Source organism: Ranitomeya variabilis, chromosome 3 (assembly GCF_051348905.1).
Source record: "Ranitomeya variabilis isolate aRanVar5 chromosome 3, aRanVar5.hap1, whole genome shotgun sequence".
Lineage (NCBI taxonomy): Eukaryota > Metazoa > Chordata > Amphibia > Anura > Dendrobatidae > Ranitomeya > Ranitomeya variabilis.
The window spans coordinates 50,265,057-50,290,692 of NC_135234.1; the positions used below are offsets into that span (position 1 = coordinate 50,265,057).

Sequence of the window (25,636 nt, forward strand, 5' to 3'; positions counted from 1 at the left end):
ACTCTACAGAAGAGCGAAAACCCCGCTGACCATAAGAGCTTACACTCTACAGGAGAGAGAGGACCCCACAGACCATAAGAGCTTACACTCTACAGAAGAGCGAAAACCCCACTTACCATAAGAGCTTACACTCTACAGCAGAGAGAGGACCCTGCTGACCATAAGAGCTTACACTCTACAGGAGAGAGAGGACCCCACAGACCATAAGAGCTTACACTCTACAGGAGAGAGAGGACCCCGCTGACCATAAGAGCTTACACTCTACAGGAGAGAGAGGACTCCACTGACCATAAGAGATTACATTCTATAGGAGAAAGAGATAGGATCCCGTTGACCAGAAGAGTTTACACTCTACAGGAGAAAAAGCGTGTACCCAGCGGATCATAAGAGCTTACACTCTACTGAAGAGAGAGACTTACCCGGTGGAGATGGAAAATGACTCTGCTGTATAGTCTGTGCTCCGTAGTTTTGCTAGTTTGCTAAACTTGTCTGTAAGCTTTATATTTGTGTTAACTGTTTTATGGGTTTCATGGACAAACTAAAAATGAAGCCATTAATTTTACACCTTAAATCTGTTCATTGTAATATACGGGTTGATTGAATTACAGGGATACCAAACATGTTCGTATTATTTGTTGGTTTCTAACATTTATTTTTGAAAAGTGTATTACAACTGTGATTATTGTAATTATTTTTCATTATTTTTTTTATAGATTTATAGGGAAAAAAATCTCTGACTTTATTTACAACTACTGGTAATATACTGGCATATAGAAATGTACCTCTATGTACCAGTACAGTATGCCTGTGGAGAAGAAGAATGCAAGTTAGAACTTTAGGCAGAGCATATTGTGCCTCCCATGCTACAGGTTGCGAGAATGAATCCCAGGAAAAACAACACTTCAAGAAAAGCAAAATACTGAACTGTATATAAAGGAATCTACTGAGCAGAAATAGATGCCCTGAGTTGGAGATGGAGAGGATCGATCAGAACGAACACAGCAGTGTCCTGACTGAGGAACATGAAGTGCGACTCAGCGCACAGGCCCCTATTCAACTGGAGCTGGCAGCAGGTGTGGTATGTCTGCCCGAGGTTTACAGCTATTAAAGAATTACCATTCCTGATCATAAAGTGTTACAGACACAAGCTATGTATTTTCACCTATGAACAATAATCCAGGGACTGTTTTATCTGATGTCCCAGTGGTAGTCCTTCTGGGCGACACATATTCTTTATAAATGGTATAAATATATATTATATACATATACATAGTTAATATGGTTCAGAAATTACATACATTCATCAAGTTCAACCAAGGGATGAAAATTGAAAAAGGGAAGGGGCACAACCACAATGCATGGTCTGATCCGCCCCATAGAGCTAATCTGTCCTAATTGTCGCTCAACTAGACAAAACATTCAGAACAAATATTTGTTATTTTATTGTAAAAAGAAGCCTTTTTTGAAACTATCAACGGTTCTTGCTGTGACCAGACTATTCCACAGACTAATAGCTTTCATGGTAAAGAAGCCTTCTTTCCTCCGGAGATTGAACCTTTCTTTCTCCAGGTAGTGGGAGTACCTGTTGTCTTTTGAGGGGTTTTACCTAAAACAGCTTTTTACCATACTTTTTATAACTGTCAGGAGCGGATCACATCCTCCTGGGAGATCTGGAATTAGAAAGTCCCTACGTATTGTGAATCACAGATCTTCCCTGTAGCTGATGTATTTGTGTTTAATGTTAAATTGATTTAGTTTCTTTTGTTGCTGAAGAGGTTAACAACCTTTTCTATGCTGGTTAGAAACTTGCTGCTCCATCTCACAGCTGTTGCTGACCTGGTCATTTCCTCTCCCTATAAAATCTGGTCAGACCTTCTTTTCCTTGCCAGTAAAAGCTTTGCTTCCTACCTCCTTGGAGACTCTGTGCTGAATTGGAGATCATTGTTGCTACTAGAGATTTTTGCGTGCTGTTTTTGGGTGTATGCTTTGCTCATTGTCCTATTCCCATTTGGTTGATACATTCTATCCCTCCCTATATATCGCTCTACCTTGGTGAGTATTTTTGCATATTTATTGCTTTATGTTATCCTTATCTGTCTTACGTGTTAATACACCAGCATTTCTGTCCCAGGCCTCTTGGAGAAGGGGGATGAGAAAGCTTAGGGGATAGCAGGAGAACAGTAAGGCTGGTGGCCCAAACTCCCTTACCTTTAGAGGTGCCTTTGGGAGCAGGGATAGTTAGGGCCTCAGTTCTAGTGATAGTTCCGGGCCACTTTCCCTAATCACATACAGTCACTGTCCATGTATGAAAAAGGAATCTCTTGTAGTAGAGAGCTCTGTAAGTTTTACTCAATACCATAAAAAATTCTATAAAATACTATAAACTAATAATTATTAAAATAAAATCTAGACGGAATTCAGATACCATAAATATTTACAAGTTACTACTTTTTGAAGTATAAATATCTATAAAGATTTGTGATTTTCTTTGGATCCTTAATATTATTCCAATCCATGCAATGATTAGAAAAATCAGGGCTAAAGGTCTGCTGCATGGTATTGTTCGATGCATAAAGCAATATTTGCTTATTAAAAGCATTTTTTTAAGCTTTAACTTAATGTACTTAATAATTCCTTGATATATTCATATACTGGTTCTGATGAAGAACTCCAAATCCTTTGTGTAGGCATAATGTTATATGATAATATTTTGGATACCTGCAGCCACCACAAGAGGGAACTTAGGAGCTTACACCTTGACTATTATTTAAGAAGCACCCCGGTATTAAATAAATCTGCCAATTCAAGGTAAGCAGGGGTTCTTGTGTGTGATTTGATTCTATTACCTGCGGTAACTTTACTGACGTCACTGCTCCTCACTGCAGTCGGGCTCTCACGCTACTCTCAGTGTGTAGTCCGGCTGCCGTGGTGAGCGATTACGTTACTGATGTCACTGCTAGTGTTGAGCATTCCGATACTGCAAATATCGGGTATCAGCCGATATTCACTGTATCGGAATTCCGATACCGAGTTCCGATATTTTTGTGATATCGGAATCGGAAGTTCCCAGTGTGTGGTTCCCAGGGTCTGGAGGAGAGGAGACTCTCCTTCAGGCCCTGGGATCCATATTCATGTAAAAAATAAAGAATAAAAATAAAAAATATGGATATACTCACCCCTCCGAAGGACCCTGGACCTTAGCGGTGCAACTGGCAGCCTCCGTTCCTTAGAATGCAGTGAGTGTACAGGACCTGCGATGACGTCGCGGTCTTGTGATTGGTCGCGTGACCGCTCATGTGACCACTCACGTGATCGCGACGTCATTGCAGGCCCTACACTCACTCATTCTTAGGAACGGAGGCTGCCTGTTGCACCGCTAAGGTCCAGGGTCCGTCGGAGGGGTGAGTATATCCATACTTTTTTTTTTTTCTTTTTTTTTTTACATGAATATAGATCCCAGGGCCTGAAGGAGAGTTTCCTCTCCTTCAGACCCTGGGAACCATCTAGGATACCTTCCGATATTTGTGTCCCATTGACTTGTATTGGTATCGGGTATTGGTATCGGCGATATCCGATATTTTTTGGATATCGGCCGATCCAATCCGATACCGATACTTTTGAATATCGGAACGTATCGCTCAACACTAGTCACTGCTCACCACAGCTTCCGGATGTCGGGGATCGCCATGAGACCTCCATATTATTTTACTTTTATGGTAATGAATGGGTAAATGAGGGTAATTGTCGGGGAGTGATTTTTACAATTAAACTTGTCTGTGTGTTTATTGCTTTTGACTACACGGTTAGTAATGGGGGTGTCCGACAAATGCCTCTCCATTACTAACCCCAGGGCTTGATGTCAACGGACACTACACAGCTGACATCAACCCCCAAACCATTACCCCGATTGCCAATGCACCAGGGCAATTGCGATGAGAAGAGGCTAAGTGCCTGACTTGGCACATCTAATGGATGCACCATTTCTGGGGCTGCTGAGGGCTGGTGTTATTAGTATGACAAAGGTCAATATCCATGCTGTTTAAAAACAGAGGGGACCCCAAGTCATTTTTTTGGTTAATCCCCCTTTTAATAACCAGTAAAGGCTAAAAAGACAGCAGTGAGCTGATATTAATAGGCTGGGAAGCTCCATGGATATTGGCCCCTTCCCAGAATAATAGCAGCTCACAGCTGTCTGCCTTCCCTAGCTGGTTATTAAGAATAAGAGGAACCACATGCCATTTTTGATATTTATTTATTTAATTATTAGATAAATACAATTACAGAAAAGTACACATGCAAAACACTGATTATATATCTCACTGACATCTATCTATCTAACACCTAAACATCTGTCATTTGCATTCTTCGTTCTACTACAGTACTTGTCACACTGATGGTGCACATGGACAGCACATGGACAGTACACATGGACAAACGTACATACGTATACCATATGTATGGTGTCATACTGACACATGGATGGCACATGGACATGGACCACGGACCTCACTGTTACTAGTTTTTCCAATACTGAAATCACCAGGACGTGTGACGGGGCCTAAGACTATGTTCACATGTAAACTAAATGCTGCGTCTTTTATGCTGCTTTTCATCTGCATGTTTTCTATGGGTGACTGCATCAAAGTACCCAGTAACAATCTCCTATGATTGTTACATTTTGATTCTTTCTTTTTTTGCTGCATTTTCTTTGTTATTTGATGTGCTTTTTTGTTCAGATTTCAAGCGGCATTTTATTGTGTTTTATTTCTTTGATTCTACACTTGAAAACGCAACTGTTTTTTTTACATGCATTATTTCAGACTCCCTATAATAACCTATATCTATATGAGGGCACAAATTAGACAGTTAAATGCAGCTGATTTTCTGCAGAAAAATAAATTCAGCATAATAACTGCGCTTTTACTCTATATGGCAACATTGCTTCCGGACATGCCCTATAGGCAGCACTATACAGACAGTTTTATTTCATCAAGAGCAAAGAATTTACATATTTTTCCTATAGAGAATATCCCTAAAGATTCCGTACACTAGTAAGATCACCACGAGGAGGATCAGCACCTTCTAAAAACTGGATTTCACTCAGACATATCTTTTCACATTATTTTAAGATGCGGATCAAGAAATGATGATGATACATAATGTACGTGATACATGGTACACAGTCTGATTTTTACAGATCATCTGAGGTGACAGGGTTAAACGTGGCTTCATTAACAGATGAGAATACAAGATAAAAATATATTTATGAGCAGCAGTCCAGGAGACTGATTAGGTACGTAACTAAAGATGAGGGCATCATGTTTTATAGGGCAGTGTCTAAACAATTACATGTTCTTATTTTCAGCAAACCAAATGGAAATGTCCTTCTGTGTGTGAGCCTGCTAGTAGGTTACGTTCTGGTTGCCTACATACATTTTTATTTTCTTTTAAAATTTCTACCCTATTTTTATTAGTTGTAGCCAAGATAGCAAAAAAAACAAGAACAATATGAACCCATGCACAAGATGTGTCTACATAGAAACTTGTGCTAACGTAAAAATGATAGGATCGGATTTTTAGAACAATTAAAGTAGTGTCACAAGATGTCCACAAAATATAGATGCCATGAACCCAATGTCTCGAAAATACAGATCAGAAATTTACTAAAAAAAAAAAAAGCTCCATCACCCTGACGCAACAAAGGCCAGGTCAGTTTCTTCCTTATTAGGGTATGTGCACACGTTGCGGATTCTGCTGCGGGTTTTTCCGCAGCAGATTTGGAAAATCCGCAGTGCAAAACCACTGCGGTTTTCACTGCGGATTTTCTCGCAGTTTCTTCTGCGGATTCCTCTGCGGTTTTTCAACTGCACTTTCCTATTGGTGCAGGTTGAAAACCGCTGCGGAATCCGCACAAAGAATTGACATGCTGCGGAAAATAATCCGCTGCGTTTCCGCGCGGATTTTTCCGCAGCATGTGCACAGTGGGTTTTTTTCCCCATAGGTTTACATGGTACTGTAAACTTTGGGAAAACTGCTGCGGATCCGCAGCAAAATCCGCAGCGTGTGCACATACCCTTAATGTCACCCAAAACCATCTTAATGAGTCCCTCATAACTTCGCCAAGATAACCTTCAAGAGCAATACTCATGTACACGGCTTTACTGTACCTATTCCTGAGGATCTCAGATCACATGTATACTTATTTACTATTCCATAAGAAACACTTAAAGGGGTACTTAAAAAAGAACTTCATTAAGATGTGAGTGAGACATTTAAGCCATGTATATTAATACCAGCTGGTGCACAATACCTGCTAATCGTGCACCAGACCAGGTAGGAGCAGTAGCTTCAATCAATGGTTTCACCTGCTCTCCTGATCTTCTCTATCCTAAATTTACTCAGATCTACTAAGGTCCCAGTTCTCTTGGTGGATTGGACAGAATTTCATTTGAGTCATAGCCATCATTTGCACACATTTTAGAAGGAACAAACTGTAATGAGTATACTTTCTGATGTGCAAGTATCATGGTGAGGAGCAACAGAAACAGGAGAAAAGATTCATCAGCAATTATATCTCATTCTTGAAAATCCTTGCATTATTTTGTACCTCGAAACTTAGCTAAGTCAGCAGTTTCCAATTCATTGATCATTTGGGACAATCAAGTACCATTTCCCACTGCTTCCATTTAGCTTGCACAATCTTTATTACATTTACTATAACTGGCTACTGAAAAAAAACACAGCACTGTAGAATAAGGAGCAATGTTCTGGCATTTTTTTTACCATTTTCACTTTGGGCTCATTCACCAGTAACATTCTTGCTGTGTGATTTGTTTCATCCCTCAGTTATTTCCAAAAATCATCACCTACATTATGGGCAGATGCGATTTCCAGTCAAACTTCCCATGAACAGCAGGATGATATTGCAACCTATCCAATCTCCCCTGGCAGCTCCCAGACATCACTGAAAATGCTCTCCCTGCCTCCTGCTTGTAAAGGGTGACAAGGAGAATCCTTTCCCAAGCAGGAGACAGGTTGAAACTGTATCTCATGGCATACACTTGAAACTCATAGGACACAATGAGACTCGGAGCAGAAAAAGTGCAACATGATGAGATTTTACCCCCTCTGTAAAGCCAGAGGCATAAGAAAAAAAAAATAAAAGCCAGCATGGGAGACAACCCCAAAATGGCAAATCAACTAAAAAAGGTATACACAAACCATGACAGAAAACAAAATAATGCTTGTTAGCACTGCAGTGAAAGGAAAAGTTGGAAGAGTTTCTACACCAGCGGTGCACCCCACATTCTCACTTAGTTTGGCGTGCTAGAAGTCAGACCTGAACTGATAAACTAATGGTATATCCTGGAAATATTCCATCACTATTATAGGACAACTGCTTTTAACTTTTATGTTTAGAACTAACGGTTAAATAAAATCTGACCAAACTGAAGTTCCTGAAAGCTTGAATGTTTAGCTGAGTGCAGTTGAGTACATCTCCCTTTTTCGGTGCCTCTCGAGCACTCCTTGTAATGTTCCTGCCTTCAGTGTACCAAATACCAATCTATCACTGGGGGTTTTCAAGCACAGCAAACCGGCAGCTTGGGTTCCAGGAAGTCAGTCCAGACATTAATTATTGTATTCTTTTCATCCTTAAAGTAAGGAACGTTAAACAAGCAATTACTGCATCATTCATATTATCTAATTATAATTGGTAATCAAGTGGTTTACCGCTGCGGCATGAAAGAATGAGTCTGTCCCACTGGGATTTGAACCTGCAACCCTGATGTCACACACAGATGCTTTATACAGTACATAAGCTTTACTTGGTGGAGCTGCTGTTTAACTTGGGAAAGATGCAAACAGCATTAAAGAAATTACTGTTAAATTTTACAAGGGAGCCGATGCTAAAAATAGTCAGACGCTAAAGTGCTGCCGGTCTATGATATTTCGAATTGAAATGGAGAACATGTTAAAAGAAATATTCACAGTTATTCCTCTATATTCTGCGGTTCAATGTTACGTCAGAACAGGATTAGTGATGGAAAAGTATTACTATTAATTCCCAAAATGAAGTTGAGCTCCTAAAACATCCAGACCTCTTTAAAAGGATTTTCCCGCCATTAAATATCATATGGTATAGAGATGATTATAGAGATGATCAAAAATATATTAAAATGTAATATAAAAAAAGTTCCATACACATGTACACTCACTGGCCACTTTATTAGGTACACCTGTCCAACTTCTTGTTAACACTTATTTTCTAATCAGCCAATCACATGGCGGCAACTCAGTGCATTTAGGCATGTAGACATGGTCAAGACAATCTCCTGCAGTTCAAACCGAGCATCAGTATGGGGAAGAAAGGTGATTTGAGTGCCTTTGAACGTGGCATGGTTGTTGGTGCCAGAAGGGCTGGTCTGAGTATTTCAGAAACTGCTGATCTACTGGGATTTTCACGCACAACCATCTCTAGGGTTTACAGAGAATGGTCCGAAAAAGAAAAAAAATCCAGTGAGCGGCAGTTCTGTGGGCGGAAATGCCTTGTTGATGCCAGAGGTCAGACGAGAATGGGCAGACTGGTTCGAGCTGATAGAAAGGCAACAGTGACTCAAATCGCCACCCGTTACAACCAAGGTAGGCCTAAGAGCATCTCTGAACGCACAGTGCATCGAACTTTGAGGCAGATGGGCTACAGCAGCAGAAGACCACACCGGGTACCACTCCTTTCAGCTAAGAACAGGAAACTGAGGCTACAATTTGTACAAGCTCATCGAAATTGGACAGTAGAAGATTGGAAAAACGTTGCTTGGTCTGATGAGTCTCGATTTCTGCTGCGACATTCGGATGGTAGGGTCAGAATTTGGCATAAACAACATGAAAGCATGGATCCATCCTGCCTTGTATGGAGCATCTTTGGGATGTGCAGCCGACAAATCTGCGGCAACTGTGTGATGCCATCATGTCAATATGGACCAAAATCTCTGAGGAATGCTTCCAGCACCTTGTTGAATCTATGCCACGAAGAATTGAGGCAGTTCTGAAGGCAAAAGGGGGTCCAACCCGTTACTAGCATGGTGTACCTAATAAAGTGGCCGGTGAGTGTATATACACACTGCACATACACATGTATATACACACTGCACATACACATGTATATACACACGGCACATACACATGTATATACACATGGCACATACACATGTATATACACACTGCACATACACATGTATATACACACTGCACATACACATGTATATACACACGGCACATACACATGTACAGTATATACACACTGCACATACATATGTGTATACACACACACTGCTCATGTATATACTGTACATACAGACACACACTGCACATAGACATGTATATACACACACTGCAAATGCGATACATCCTAGCCTAGTTCGTCCAGACCATCCCACTGGAAAGACCTTTGGCGAAATCATGGTCACATGACCGTTGTTTCACCAAAGGTCTTTAAGCAGTCTTGACCCCGGAATAGAAAATCTGGGGGCCCCTACAAGAGTGGGGACCCAGTGCAATAGCCCAGTTTTCTCCCCTAACTCTGGCACTGATTGTAACTAGGGCTTATTTTTGGAGTATGGCTGTTATTTCAAGCAAACTCCAAAAATACTGTAAAATCATGCTAGGGCTTATTTTTAGGGCAGTTCTTATTTTCAGGGAAACATGGTATGTTCAATAGCTACTTATTTTGCAGAACCAAAATAACAGGGAGGGTTTGGACTACTAGGATTTATCTTGAACTCAATTTCTTCTCCTACAGATGGCTTCAGTGGGAGACGAGTAATGGCTGAGGATTCGAATATGTGCATGGCCATAGTCCATCTAAGTCTAAGGGAGATGTGGGGTCAATCAAATTAGCATGTTCGAACATTTGACACTTAACATTTATGTACAGGAAAAGTGTAACTAGTAATAGCAGTAATACCCCTGTAGAAGTTATGAAACTCCACTGAGTAGATCTAGGGAGAGGCCAGGGCAGGACGGGGCAAGGTTACGCCCACTTGTCTTATTCATTAAAAGTGTCGTCATTTCTTATTCCAGAATTGCAACTCCAATCAGGAAGGAGCACGTCCATGAGAAGATATACTAATGAATTTGATGCATAATACTCCAGTGAGCCCTAGTGCAATGCCAGTCTTAACAGGGTTGTCAGGCCTTAGATTGACTGCAGACTTTTAGCCTATGTGACTGCAGACTTGTGAATCTCACATCTTGCGCACTGCAAGGATTCTCTGGTGCCAGGAGCAGATGGTCATATGGCCACAATTATGGGGTTTGCATCCTCCGGCCACATTTCGACTAGACATGTCTAGCCTTTCTCAATACACTTGCATTGTGGTAGGTCGCGTACGTCTAGTCAGCATGTGATCATATGTATGCAAATTGCATACTTGCTGTCATGCTGCCACCACACTAGAAGACCCTCAGGGTGCATGTGAGTATTCACAAGTCTTCAGTCACATAGAGGGACTGCGGACCGGTAGCCTAAGACTGGAGAACCCCTTGATCCAGAACCTACGGAGGTTTCCATTTTCAAAACATGAAATATAAAAAAAAGAAGTGAATAATAAGGTATTTTTCATGTTTCATATAGGAGAGCCACGGGACCAATTCCTGGTCGCTGTTATTGTTGTTTTTTTGACATGCATTGTATTGCTAGATAAACATGCAGGGTTCTTAGAGCCTCGGGATTCATTTCAGCTAACTCTTGTGCAAAGATATAGTGTAACACATTTATAAAAAGTGTAATTTTGCTGCTAATTTTCTGGATGCGGACTCTTTTATAAATGTTTTTGGCTAACCTCACAAAGATAGGAGAACTAAGTGTCATAAAAGAAAAAGCATCACTCCCGAATGACAAATAACCTGTGGTCCATATTTACTTCGAAATGTTTGATTTTCTGGTATTTATAAATGTCCCCACCAAAATATATTTTAAGTTGAGGTCTTCCTCTAAATGTCACTTGCATCCATGGCATGTGGCTGCACGCCTCGGTAATCTAAGCGTCACTCTCCAGATTATAATCCTGTAGAAGTGAGTAAAATGAGACTGTTTATTGGGATATTAATAAAGGAGCGATTGAGGAGAATGTTCTCCGTTCTTTGGCCGGTGTCCCTGCTTCCTGCTCTTAATCGCCTCTTGCACCATCGCCGGCTATGCACGGTTGGTCTGACTCCCGTAGAGCAGTCTCTCTGTATAAACTGCTCACAGTATGTTTGGCCTCAGCAAACATTCCCATTCCTACTTGGAACTATTTTTGGAAAATATGTTTTTCTTCATTCCAAAAATAGATTAAAAACAAACTCTTTGGAAAATGTATCACATGTTCGTGCCACCCATCGTCTTGTGGCCTGGGGCCGGTGAGATGCGCATATTCTGCTCTTAGTGTCTGCGTTCTCTTGCTTACAGTTTAATTTTTTCTTTGCTCTGCCAATCGATATTGCTGATATTTCCAAGGCTCAGACATTGTACTTTTATTGATCCGAGGAGCTGCCTGACACAGCTGAAGAGGAGACGAATCCAGACAGATCAATTGCAACCATGTCTAGATTTCAAACATTAAGGTTTCTTCAAAGCCATCAAAGCTTTGTGTGCCCTGGACTTTATCCTCCATAAAGCTGTGTTACAGTGCGGGAGCAATAAATAGGAACAGAAATAGTGAGAAGCCATATTGTGCTATATACTTGTATCACACACGACTCAAATATCTGTTATCTTTTGGTAATTTTTTTATTTTTGCCATTTTTTTCTATTCTGGTAAATCTTTAACATTTAGCATTAAGTCACTTCTAAGTCCAACCTTCTAATCTTATCAATTTCCTAAATGGTCATCGCCATTTCAATAAACTTTATATAAATCAATAGTACAAGCAGATATAAGAGACTTTGTGATATATCTTATTAGAGAAATCTGCTTCTTTCTCCACCTATGAGCCATTTTCCCCTCCCCTTCTCCTGAGCTCATCATGATCATCATTAACTCTAACAATCCATCATGATTAGTGTTGAGCATTCCGATACTGCAAGTATCGGGTATCGGCCGATACTTGCTGTATCGGAATTTCCGATACCGAGATCCGATACTTTTGTGGTATCGGGTATCGGGTATCGCAACAACATTAATGTAATAATGTGTAAAAAAGAGAATTAAAATAAAAAATATCGCTATACTCACCTGTCCGACGCAGCCGGGACCTCAGCGAGGGAACCGGCAGCGTTGTTTGTTTAAATTTCGCGCTTTTACTTGGTTACGTGAAGTCCCGGCTTGTGATTGGTCAGGGCGGCCATGTTGCCGGGACGCGGACCAATCACAGCAAGCCGTGACGAAATTACGTCACGGCTTGCTGTGATTGGTCCGCGTCCCGGCAACATGGCCGCCATTAACCAATCACAAGCCGTGACGTCACGGGAGGCTGGACATGCGCGTATTTTGAAAAGCGCGCGTGTCCAGCCTCCAGTGACGTCCCGGCAACATGGCCGCCATTAACCAATCACAAGCCGTGACGTCACGGGAGGCTGGACATGCGCGTATTTTGAAAAGCGCGCGTGTCCAGCCTCCCGTGACGTCACGGCTTGTGATTGGTCAGGGCGGCCATGTTGCCGGGACGCGGACCAATCACAGCAAGCCGTGACGAAATTACGTCACGGCTTGCTGTGATTGGTCCGCGTCCCGGCAACATGGCCGCCATTAACCAATCACAAGCCGTGACGTCACGGGAGGCTGGACATGCGCGTATTTTGAAAAGCGCGCGTGTCCAGCCTCCAGTGACGTCCCGGCAACATGGCCGCCATTAACCAATCACAAGCCGTGACGTCACGGGAGGCTGGACATGCGCGTATTTTGAAAAGCGCGCGTGTCCAGCCTCCCGTGACGTCACGGCTTGTGATTGGTCAGGGCGGCCATGTTGCCGGGACGCGGACCAATCACAGCAAGCCGTGACGTAATTTCGTCACGGCTTGCTGTGATTGGTCCGCGTCCCGGCAACATGGCCGCCCTGACCAATCACAAGCCGGGACCTCACGTAACCAAGTAAAAGCGCGAATTTTAAACAAACAACGCTGCCGGTTCCCTCGCTGAGGTCCCGGCTGCGTCGGACAGGTGAGTATAGCGATATTTTTTATTTTAATTCTTTCTTTTACACATTAATATGGTTCCCAGGGCCTGAAGGAGAGTTTCCTCTCCTTCAGACCCTGGGAACCATCAGGAATACCATCCGATACCTGAGTCCCATTGACTTGTATTGGTATCGGGTATCGGTATCGGATTGGATCCGATACTTTGCCGGTATCGGCCGATACTTTCCGATACCGATACTTTCAAGTATCGGACGGTATCGCTCAACACTAATCATGATCAAAACAATATAGATTTCTCACTGAGGGATGAGATTACAGCTGCCTATTAGGTGATAGTTTGCTGAACTGGGGGAGTCAAACCACTGGGTCCAGCACCGATCATCAGAACTGGGAAATTTTGTACCTGTACTACCTCCATGTAGTATAATGCACCACTTAGTCCTCCATATAATATAATAGACTCTTCAAAGTCCTCCTTATATAATGCACCCTTCATATTCCTCCATATAGTATAATGCACAGCCCCATAGTCCTCCATATAATATAATGCACAGCCCATAGTCCTCCATGTAGTAGAATGCACAGCCCATAGTCCTCTATGTACAGTGGGTACTGAAAGTATTCAGACCCCTTTAAATGTTTAACTCTTTGCTTCATTGCAGCCATTTGGTAAATTCAAAAAAGTTAATTTTTTCTCATTAATGTACACTCTGCACTCCATGTTGACTGAAAAAAAACAGAAATGTAGTAATTTTTGCAAATTTAATGAAAAAGAAAAACTGAAATATCGCATGGTCATAAGTATTCAGACCCTTTGCTCAGACACTCATATTTAAGTCACATGCTGTCCATTTCCTTGAGATCCTCCTTGAGATGGTTCTACCCCTTTATTGGAGTCCAGCTGTGTTTAATTAAACTGATAGGACTTGATTTGGAAAGACACACACCTGTCTATATAAGACCTCACAGCTCATGTCAGACCAAATGAGAATCATGAGGTCAAAGGAACTGGCCAAGGAGCTCAGAGACAGAATTGTGGCAAGGCACAGATCTGGCCAAGGTTACAACAGAATTTCTGCAGTATTCAAGTTTCCTTAGAGCACAGTGGCCTCCATAATCCTTGAATGGAAGAAGTTTGAGACCACTAGAAGTCTACCTAGAATTGGCCATCCAGCCAAACTGACCAATTGTGGGAGAAGAGCCTTGGTGAGAGAGGTAAAGAAGAACCCCAAGATCACTGTGGCTGAGCTCCAGAGATGCAGTAAGGAGATGGGAGAAAGTTCCACAAAGTCAAATATCACTGCAGCCCTCCACCAGTCGGGCCTTTATGGCAGAGTGGCCCAACGGAAGCCTCTCCTCAGTGCAAGACATATGAAAGCCCGCATAGAGTTTACTAAAAAACACATGAAGGACTCCCAGAGTGTGAGAAATAAGATTCTCAGGTCTGATGAGACGAAGATAGACTTTTTTGGTGATAATTATAAGCGGTATATGTGCAGAAAACCAGTCACTTTCACATCACCTGCCCAATACAATCCCAACAGTGAAACATGGTAGTGGCAGCATCATACTATGAGGGTGTTTTTTGTCTGCAGGGACAGGATAACTGGTTGACATTGAAGGAAACATGAATGCGGCCAAGTACAGAGATATCCTGGATGAAAACCTCTTCCAGAGTGCTCTGGACCTCAGACTTGGCCGAAGGTTCACCTTCCCACAAGACATTGACCCTAATCACACAGCTAAAATAACAAAGGAGTGGCTTCAGAACAACTCTGTGACCATTCTTGACTGGCCCAGCCAGAGCCCTGACCTAAACCCAATTGAGCACCTCTGGAGAGACCTGAAAATGGCTGTCCACCAACATTCACCATCCAACCTGACAGAACTGGAGAGGATCTGCAAGGAGGAATGGCAGGAATGGCAGAGGATACCCAAATCTAGGTGTGAAAAACTTGTTGCATCATTCCCAAGAAGACTCATGGCTGTACTAGCTCAAAAGGTGCTTCTACTCAATACCGAGCAAAGGGTCTGAATACGTATGGCCATGTGATAGTTCAGTTTTTCTTTTCTATTAAATTTGCAATAATTTCTACATTTGTTTTTTTTTCAGTCAAGATGGGGTTCAGAGTGTACATTAATGATAAAAAAAAATGAACTTTTTTGAATTTACCAAATGGCTGCAATGAAACAATGAAAAATGTTAAGGGGTCTGAATAATTTCCAAACCCACTGTAATATTATGCACAGCCCACAGTCTCCATGTAGTGTAATGCACCCAATAGTCCTTGATATAATATAATGCACGGTGCATAGTCCACCATACTGTAGATAATGCACCTCTCATATTCCTCCATATAGTATAATGTACCTCCATATATAATGTACAGCCCATAGTCATCCATGTAGTAGTATGGATACCGTGTACTCACTGATTTAAAAACATTAATGAATAGTCACCCTTCCCCCTGCTCTCTCGCTGCACGACATCCTCTTAAGCTGGCAGCTGACTTCAGATTGCAAGTGACAAGAGTGCATGACGTCACTGCCATGCGCCCCCAGTCATGTGCATGCCGATGTCAGCTGCTGGTCTATGATTGGCCAGCAGCATGTATTGCCATGTGCAGACAACATGAGTCTGTGCACCACAATACATTGGATGTGCATCTGAGGATGCTGGTAATAGGAGTTCACAGGAAGACACATAGAACATGCTGCTCAGTGTCTCTGTTGATGACAGGCTGTATGGTCCCATCTAGCAACCTTGCATCCTGCCATCTAGATGTAGCAGAGCTAGACTTGTTGTGGGACAAATGTATTATAATTTTCTCTACGCAAAGGTGAAGAATATCGTTATTTGTTATTTTAACTCTTTTGCAGGAGACATTGGCGTCTGTGGAATTGGCAATGTCGTAAGTATGGTTTAATTAAGATTTAGTAAAGGAGTCTGTGTCATTCTTTCAATTAAAGGACTTTGTTCTGGGTGTCTGTGTTTTTATACAATATGACTATGGGGTTAGTAATGGGAGCGTCATATTGACGCCTCTCCATTACTAACCTCGGGGCTTGATGTCACCGGACAGTACAAAGGTGACATCAACACCCCAACTATCACCCCACTTACCACTGCTATAGGGCAAGAGCGAGGCTAAGTGCCAGAATTGCGCATCAAAGGCAAGGTTCACACTTGCGTACTGGGGCTTTGCAGACGGCTGCGTACTTCCTCCCTGAAGCTCCACCGACTACCGCACTTCTTCTGTTTAGGTCCGCCTACTTTTGCATGTGTCCTGGGTACCTATATTTGGGTGCACAGGACATGTGGATGTATGCGGATCTATGCGGATGCGTCGTTTTGCCGGCATGAGAATGCAACTTGGCGACAGGTCTAAATCTTTAATTTTCAAAGCTTTTTGGAACAGATTACAAAGAGAGCAGGAAGATATTGGAAGTGTTTCCAGGGAGCAACCCTACTACTCACATTTTCTTCAGGATGCACTGCTGAATAATGTCCTCAACGCTGCTGCCACAGAAGCCCAGGAGGTCAGGAATCTCTCAACTCACTGTGTGAAGGCTATTGAGGACATCATATCAGCAAATCTACAACTATTAGTTTATTAAGTGTATCCTTGATGAAATCTAGCCTAACCTTCTACATGACCATATTGATGTTTACCTTTATGGGATACATGTTCTAAAAAAATTCTCCTTTGCTCTTGTTTGTCACCTCTAATCTCCATATCGTCATGCATTAACTATGCAAATACGAGTGAGATTTTGGTTTGAGTGAACAGGCATGGTTGGGTTAAAAAAGGATCCAACTTCACGACACTTAAAGTGAATCTTCAACTTTTATCATCCGGTCATTTTCTTGTCAACATTCTGTGTTAAGTGTTTAATATATTATAGAACTTAGAACATGGAATTTTGATACTGTACGTGGGAAAAATGTAAAACTTATCATGCAAGCGACCTGCAAGCGCAACAAGAGGGCACCAAGTGCAAAAAGTCCAATGTACATATTATAGATAGTTGGGTGTCTCAGCAGTAGGAAACAAGATGGAAAACTATTGTCATGGGACATTTTTAAATAAGCATATCCAAAGAGAACTGCACTAAGAAGAAATTGGTCAGTGGTTCATGTGTTGGGATAGTTTATTTAGACAGAGGGTTTTTTTGTAATCGATAAGGAAAATCTGAGAACAGATTGAGACCAATAGGGTCAAACTAGACATTGAATATGTTGAAACCGCATGGCAAAAGTTTTTGATAACAACTAAGCAGTAAAACAATTCTTTAATTTTCTTTTGGAGAAATAATGTTGTATGGCTTGTTAAGGTGGCAAACAATGACTACTAGGGTAGCTACACCCAATAAATGGCACCAGACAGGATTATTTTCTCTACAAGGGAGATAATTTGCATACCATTTTCCCAGGAAGCATTGCTACTTCTAAAGGTCTCCCTACAGTAGCTGGCGGTCTGCACAAGGAGAAACAGTACTCTATTTGACCTCTGTAAAAGACCTTTCACCCAGGAAATCAGAGATTCTGAAATGCACTGACGATGGTCAAGAACCCTGAAATCAGAGGTGGATTCAGATAGCTGGAGGCTCTTGTGCAAGACAGTGTACAGGCCCTTTTTTATCCAGCACCGGATCATATTTATCTCTCTCCAACAATTTACAAATATTTGATAGCTAAGCTATGTTGTTAGATAGTAGAAAGTTGCTTGCTAGGGTAGAGGGCTTCCTTACCTACCTGCACAGGTTGCACCAATGGTATGTCTGCCCCTGTCTGTAACATTTTTCTAAAGATGGATATATTTCCTTTTGGAGAAGGCTCAACTTTGGCTAAATATCTGCAATTAGGTAGCAAGGATCAGTTATTGACTTGAAGGATCACTACCTCCAATAGGAGGCATTATTGAGGCTGCGCGGTGGCTCATTTGCTGCACATGGCTGCACATCCAGTTGGAAGAATGTCTCAAGTGGGGTACCACAGGGTTCTGTCCTGGGTCCTGTATTTTTCAACAGCTTTATCAATGATTTAGATAAAGCAATTGAGGGTAAACTCATTAAATTTGCTGATTACACAAAGCTAGGTGGGATAGCTAATACTAGAGAAGAGAGAGAGGGGATTCAAAAAGAAATAAATAAACTGGAGCAGTGGGCAGCAACTAACAGAATGGTCTTTAACAAGGAAAAATGCAAAGTACTACATCTGGGCAATAAAAATAAAAAAAGCATATACAGAATAGGAGGAATAGGGCTAAGCATCAGCACATGTGAAAAAGACTTGGGTATACTAATAGATCATAAACTGAACATGAGTCAACAGTGTGATGCAGCAGCAAAAAAGGCAAATGAAATTCTGGGATGTATTAACAGAAGCATACAGTCTAGATCACGTGAAGTCATTATTGACCTCTACTCCTCTTTGGTCACACCTCAGCTGGAATACTGTGTTGTTATGACCCCAGTGGACAGGGTCTCAGAGGAACGTGTAAGTCTGCGAGATTCAAAAATCCAGCTCATAGGGCTGTGGTAACTGGGTTGACCAAATAGCTACTCCTAACGCCAACACTAGAAGTAGCCGGGGATCATGCCTACGGTGATCGCTAGATGACTCGCGCCAGCCGGAGAATCTAACTACCCCTAGGAGAAGAAAACAAAGACCTCTCTTGCCTCCAGAGAAAGGGACCCCAAAGCAAGATACAAGCCCCCCACAAATAATAACGGTGAGGTAAGAGGAAATGACAAACACAGAAATGAACCAGGTTCAGCAAAGAGAGGCCAGCTTACTAATAGCAGAATATAGCAAGATAACTTATCTGGTCAACAAAAACCCTATAAAAATCCACGCTGGAGATTCAAGAACCCCCGAACCGTCTAACGGTCCGGGGGGAGAACACCAGCCCCCTAGAGCTTCCAGCAAAGGTCAGGATACAGATTGGAACAAGCTGGACAAAAATACCAAACAAAACAAAAGCAAAAAGCAAGGAAGCAGACTTAGCTTGAAATACAGGAACCAGGATCATAGGACAAGAGCACAACAGATTAGCTCTGATTTCAACGATGCCAGGCATTGAACTGAAGGTCCAGGGAGCTTATATAGCAACGCCCCTGAACTAACGGCCCAGGTGAGGATATAGGAAAAGACAGAAGCTCCAGAGTCAAATCACTAATGACCACTAGAGGGAGCAAAAAGCAAAATCACAACACTGTGTCCAGTTTTGAGCACCACATTTAAAAAAAGACATCAACAAACTGGAGCAAGTTCAGAGAAGAGCAACCAGAATGGTGACCGGTCTGCCAACCATGTCCTATGAGGAACGTTTACAGGATTTGGGAATGTTTAGCTTGCAAAAAAGAAGACTGAGAGGAGACTTAATAGCTGTCTACAACTATCTCAAGGGTTGTCACTTTGTAGACAGATCATCTCTATTCTTATTTGCACAAGGGAAGATTAGAAGCAATGGGATGAAACTGAATGGGAGGAGACACAGATTAGATATTAGAAAAAACGTTTTGACAGTGAGGGTGATCAATGAGTGGAATAGGCTGCCACGAGAGGTGATGAGTTCTCCTCCAATGGAAGTCTTCAAACAGAGGCTGGACAGACATCTGTCTGGGATGATTTAGTGAATCGTGCTTTGAGCAGGGGGTTGGACCAGATGACCCAGGAGGTCCCTTCCAACTCTACCATTCTATGATTCTATGATAACATGTATGTGGAGTTTGTATGTTTTTCCCGTGTTTGCGATGGTTTCCTCCGGGCTCCCAAGTTTTCTCTAACATGCCAAAGACATACTGATAGGGAATGTAGATTGTAAGCCCCAATGGAGACAGTGATGATAATGTCTGTAAAGTGCTGTAGAATTAATGTCGCTATATAAATGAGTAATAAATAAATTAATAAATAGACAGACAGCTCTCTTCTTCTTAGACAAGAGCTAATTTGTTACAATAATTGGCGTTCCATTTAAGGTGCAGCCATTTTTATATGAGATCTCTTTGAACCTAATCAGACCAATGGATCCCACCCAACACAATACTACATAGAAGAATTACCTTCCGAGCATACTCACAAAGGCTCAAAGAAACACAAGTGTATCTTTTTCTTTTTTTTTTACCATGCGGACAAGAATGACATCCCCGTTCTCTGGGAGCGCAGCCACTTTTGTTGAGCAACCATTTAAATCAAAAACAGATGTAGCAGCTGTTTTTTGCACCTGTCAGCGCACACCAGTGACTGAAATAATGAGCTAGCCCCCACCTGAGACCTCTATTGGGAGGTGGGGGGCATCTTCAGAACGAGAGAAAATACACGGGGCATGTACTGTAGTCCCGAGATCTATAAGAGAAATGTACCTCGGCTTGCTCCATGTGTGTACACAAAATATATCACACGACAGACACAACACAATGAGATCATTAAGAACAAAAGCGACGTGCGTCTCTCCCACCACAAGGCTGGAAATTGGCTCTTGTAGACGAGAACTATTTTATCAGCTGTGTCGCTTTTTCTACAATGGCCTGGAATAATTCATGTCTCGTATAATTAAACCACCGTCCTGTAGTTCCCCTTGCATTGAGAACATGGGAAGCCCCCTAGTATGATTACATCTCTGGGAAAAGAAGAAAAAAAAAACAGGCTTCTACTGAATGGAGTCTCGTCAAATTCGAAAGCAACGTATGAGAAAATAAAAAAAATACAACAAAAACACTGTAAACACTTAAAAGCCTCGTACTACAGTCAAACAAAGACTCCTCTTTCTGGCCCTTTAATCTACTAATTTATTTTTTCAACCAAGGCATAAATCGAAACACAGCTGTAACCAATGACTTGCAGATCTAGTTCCTCTTCCAGCTGGATCCTGTTCTGCTGAAGCAGCAAGATTTTCTGCATTGTTCCCTTTTGTACATCTGGAGAAATCGTTTGAGTTTAAAGGTGACAAGAAAAGCTCTTTAAATAAACCCAACCAACGGTGAAGATGCCCAGGCAACCAGCAAATCCCCATCAGGGGGATGCTTATTAAAATAAAGCTTCCATTGAGAGGCACTCCTTTTTGTGTGTTTATACGTCTATCCGCCTTGAATTTTTTTTCCTTTTATCAACTAAGAAGACTAAAAATCCTGTGCAGTCGACTAGCTAGCCTTCACTTGTTACATATATTTTCTAGAAATTTGACTTTTTTTTTAGTTTTCAATCAATTTACCAGGATTTTAATACGGAAATAGACTGAAGGGAGGATTAGTGACCACATAACGGCTGCCTCCACTGTAGATTTTTTTTCTTTGTTGGGTCACGCTGAATAACATGGAACGACTAGGTATTCTTACTTCAACATTTTCGAAAATGCTATGAGTGAGTTGGCTCAATACCAATAAACGGCCACCATCCATCATAATTACTTGATAGGTCTTTGCCAACAGAGAAATGCTATCATTATGGCTTTTTCTAATAGAAGTAAGTCATTGTGCTGTCATGGATCTGTCATATGGTGGATCCAATTTGACATCAAACTTTTATATGCAGGTTCATAAGACAGCCATCACAAAATGAACCATTATTGTTACTATCAGATCAATGGAAAGCTTAACATAAACCTTCTGGACCCTATTAGTCCTTTGTATGATTCCACCAATGCGTCATGGTTTATGTTGAGCCATTACAAAAAAGCAAACATAACTTGAAATGGTGTATATTTGGGTTACGTTGGGTTTCTCCATAATTTTGATGGCCAAAATCGTGCTGCATCTTGTACTATTAGTACCAAAGTGAAAGAACCTCCCCCAATGTGAGTAGTAGAGTGAGTCTACCCAACAGTACATTTGGCATCCCTCACACACACATAAAAACACACAAGTGTAACAAACCAAACTGGCTAAAGTTAAATGTTTTATGTTAAGAATCTTTTTTCAAAAATATTTGAATTATTTTTTTTGGTCTCCATTTAATGTTGCTTGTTGCAAAATATCCTAAAACGTAGTTATTTTCACTATGACCGCTAAGCCTTAAATTGAGCTAAAACATCTTTTTCTGTAGAACTAACTTTTATGTAGTCTTTTAACTTTTACAACTTTTATGCAGTCATCTCATTTTCACCACAAGTATAATTACAATACAGTAACCGTTATTTTGGTAATAGTCACAGATCACTTCCTCTCCCTCCCTGCACAGTGATCTCTGCACAGATCATAGAGCATGACTAAAAAAGACTAGTATAAATCTCAATGAGTCAGATCCTGGCAGTTGCTATTAGAAACTAGAAACATACAAGAAAATAAAAACTATGTTTCAAAATCATACAAAATAATGAAAACAACCCTTCACTTGTACATTTTATGGTAAAAATGACCAAGCAATATGATTCTTATCAGTACGATTACGGAGATACCAAACATGTAGTACTTTTTTTATTATTATAATGGTGGAAAAATAATCAGTTTGAAAATTAAAAAAAAATAGAATTGTGCCATTTTTTGACACCTGTAACATTTTATTTTTCGTCCGATGGAACTTTGTGGCAGGTGAGCCGATGGGCTGAGTTAATGACGCGCACACACACGTCGGCACGTGTTAAATACCGTGTTAATCAGAGATTAACAGCAGCATGTAACAAGTTACCAATCACGGATGGAGCGGCTCCACTCGCGATTGTTAGCGGCAGGTGCTGACTGCATTACACAGCCATCACCAGCTGGATATAGGGTGGACTCACTGTGTAAACCCGCTCCATACACCCGCTTCCGAAATGCTCTATATACATAGGGTGAATGACGTAATGAAGATAATATAGGTCCGGACATACATACCCTTTAAATGTCTTTGTATTAATTTAAAAACACAAAAACGGATCGTCATCACATGGATAAATAGTGAATAATATCTATTGAAAACTTATTATAATAACATATGTGAATGGATAGGTTTTTGAATTAGTCATAGGTTATACACAGTATAGCGTAAAAAAATAAGAAAAATGCAAACATGAGATATGAGTGGATAAGTGGCCTCAATGAATGAGTATCATCATTAACAGAGGTGTCAATTAAATTGGAAGTTCAGTAAGGGACCTAATTAGTGTAGACACTGATCTTATATAGTGACCTCAATTTATCTGGAAGCCTCTAAAAGCAACTCATGGACTGCACATATGGAGGAACCAGCCATGGGAGGGTTCTGGTAGACGTTACCTAAGCACTAGTGTTGAGCATTCCGATACTGCAAATATCAGGTATCGGCCGATATTCGCTGTATCGGAATTCCGATACCGAGTTCCGATATTTTTGTGATATCGGAAATCGGAATCGGAAGTTCCTATAAGTTCCCAGGCGTGTGCGGTGAGTATGGTTCCCAGGGTCTGGAGGAGAGGAGACTCTCCTTCAGGCCCTGGGATCCATATTCATGTAAAAAATAAAAAATAAAAATAAAAAATATGGATATACTCACCCTCGGACGGGCCCTGGCTCTCACCGGTGCAAGCGTCTGCCTCCGTTCCTAAGAATGCAGTGAGTGTAGGACCTGCGATGATGTCGCGGCTTGTGATTGGTCGTGTGAGCGGTCACATGAGCGGTCACATGACCAATCACAAGCCGCGACGTCATCGAAGGTCCTTCACTCTGCATTCTTAGGAACCGAGGCTGCCGGTTACACCGCTAAGGTCCAGGCTCCGTCGGAGGGGTGAGTATATCCATATTTTTTATTTTAATTCTTTATTTTTTACATGAATATGGATCCCAGTGCCTGAAGGAGAGTTTCCTCTCCTTCAGACCCTGGGAACCATCCAGGATCACTTCCGATATTTGTGTCCCATTGACTTGTATTGGTATCGGGTATCGGTATCGGCGATATCCGATATTTTTTGGATATCGGTCAATCCAATCCGATACCGATACTTTCAAATATCGGAAGGTATCGCTCAACACTACTAAGCACTGATTATTAGTAGGAATCTTCAAAAATTTCTATTTTGATTGAAATCAAGAAACTGCGAGGAACAAGTGGGCAATGTATCTCAATGGTCATTTGGTAAGAAGGAAATAAGTAAAATAGCTGGAACTAGTGGTGCAAAGAATATATTATATTAAATTTTACTATCTGAGGGGTCTCGAAATGATTTGGGATTAGGCAGGACCACAATAGATGGTAGAAAGAACTGGTGTAATCTTTGCGTCTGCGACTCAGATATATCTGATTTTATGCATTAGGTCTTACAACCTTAGGAATTGCTTGCAGATCAAGACATTGACCACAATTGACCATAATTGCATTTTTGTTAGTTTTTTGGCATATCAATTAGAGACTTTTTAATTTGCGAAAAATTCATTAAACAATTTGTGCATTTTTTTTATCCTTTGTTGTTTAGATTTTTATCTGATTTTTATGCCAGTGTGGCATTTCCAGATGTTTTAGACTGATTCATTGAATGCGACTTTTTAAAAAGTAGCAACATTTTAGTTCACATGTACTCCAGTTCACCATTAGAATGATTTCATGCATACCAGTAATTTTGGTGCAATTTTTGCACCATTTTGTGAAACGTGTGACTTTTTCTGCTAAAATTTAACAAAATCCATCAAAGACAAAAATTTTAAAAAAAGCATTGTTGATTTTGCTCAATATTCATGAAGCACGTGCACCATGTTGAATAATTAGGCACAAAAAACCTCAATGAATATCACAAAACTAAAGAAAAGTAAATTTAAAGGGAACCTGTCAACAGGTTTGGCATCGCAAGAAGATGGGAGGTGCCGGACCAAGAAGAGCAACACCTCTTTGACCACCCCACAGGTGACTATGATAAAAGTTATTTTTCTTCTCTTCTCTTTCTTTTAACTTCACGTAACTTTTAACTTCGAATAAAACAGATTAAATACTCCGGACCAAGAAGAGCAACATCTCTTTGACCGCCCCGCAGTTGAGTATGATAAAAGTTATTTTTCTTCTCTTTTCTTCTCTTTATTTTAACTTCATGTAACTTTTAACTTCAACTAAAACAGATGAAAAACTCTATTTCCCAATAATACGCTTTACTATACCTCAACTTGGTGTCAGATGTCCTCATAAGGATTTCCCTGTAGAGCCAGGAATAGATGGAAAGTTCTTCAAGAAATATTTTGACAGATGAAACCAAAATTTCCCAGATGCTATTCCAATTACTTATATCTGAAAATAAAAGTTTAAGTAAATTTAATGAAGGGCATATGAGAGCTATCAAACATCATTGAAATTATTGATATTCGAGATTTCTAAATGGAAATATTATCTTACATCTCTACAGCAAATATCATTGTGCTCAGAAATGAGCTGTTGTTTTATCAGTTCATCAGAGGCCTTCTACACCAAATCAAGACGAAGAATGCTTTGTGAGATTTAGGATAAGACATATTGGCCTTTTCTCAACTCTCAGATATTCCTTCCACAGGCATTTTTAAGAAGGATTACATGTACTTGGAATTTTAACTAAGTAACGGAGGATTCTGCTGAAGAATTTGGAAATAAAAACAAAGAGATAATGT

At 41.0% G+C, this 25,636-nt stretch overlaps 1 long non-coding RNA gene across 4 annotated transcripts in view; it reads right to left on the reverse strand.

Moving 5' to 3' along the window:
* Positions 1-25,636, reverse strand: part of LOC143815131 (uncharacterized) — a 610,659-nt gene that overhangs the window by 50,580 nt on the left and 534,443 nt on the right. For all 4 annotated transcript variants that reach the window (XR_013223685.1, XR_013223683.1, XR_013223684.1 and 1 more), the window contains one exon: positions 25,157-25,283. This is a non-coding gene — a long non-coding RNA (uncharacterized LOC143815131). The remainder of the gene's footprint in view (positions 1-25,156; positions 25,284-25,636) is intronic.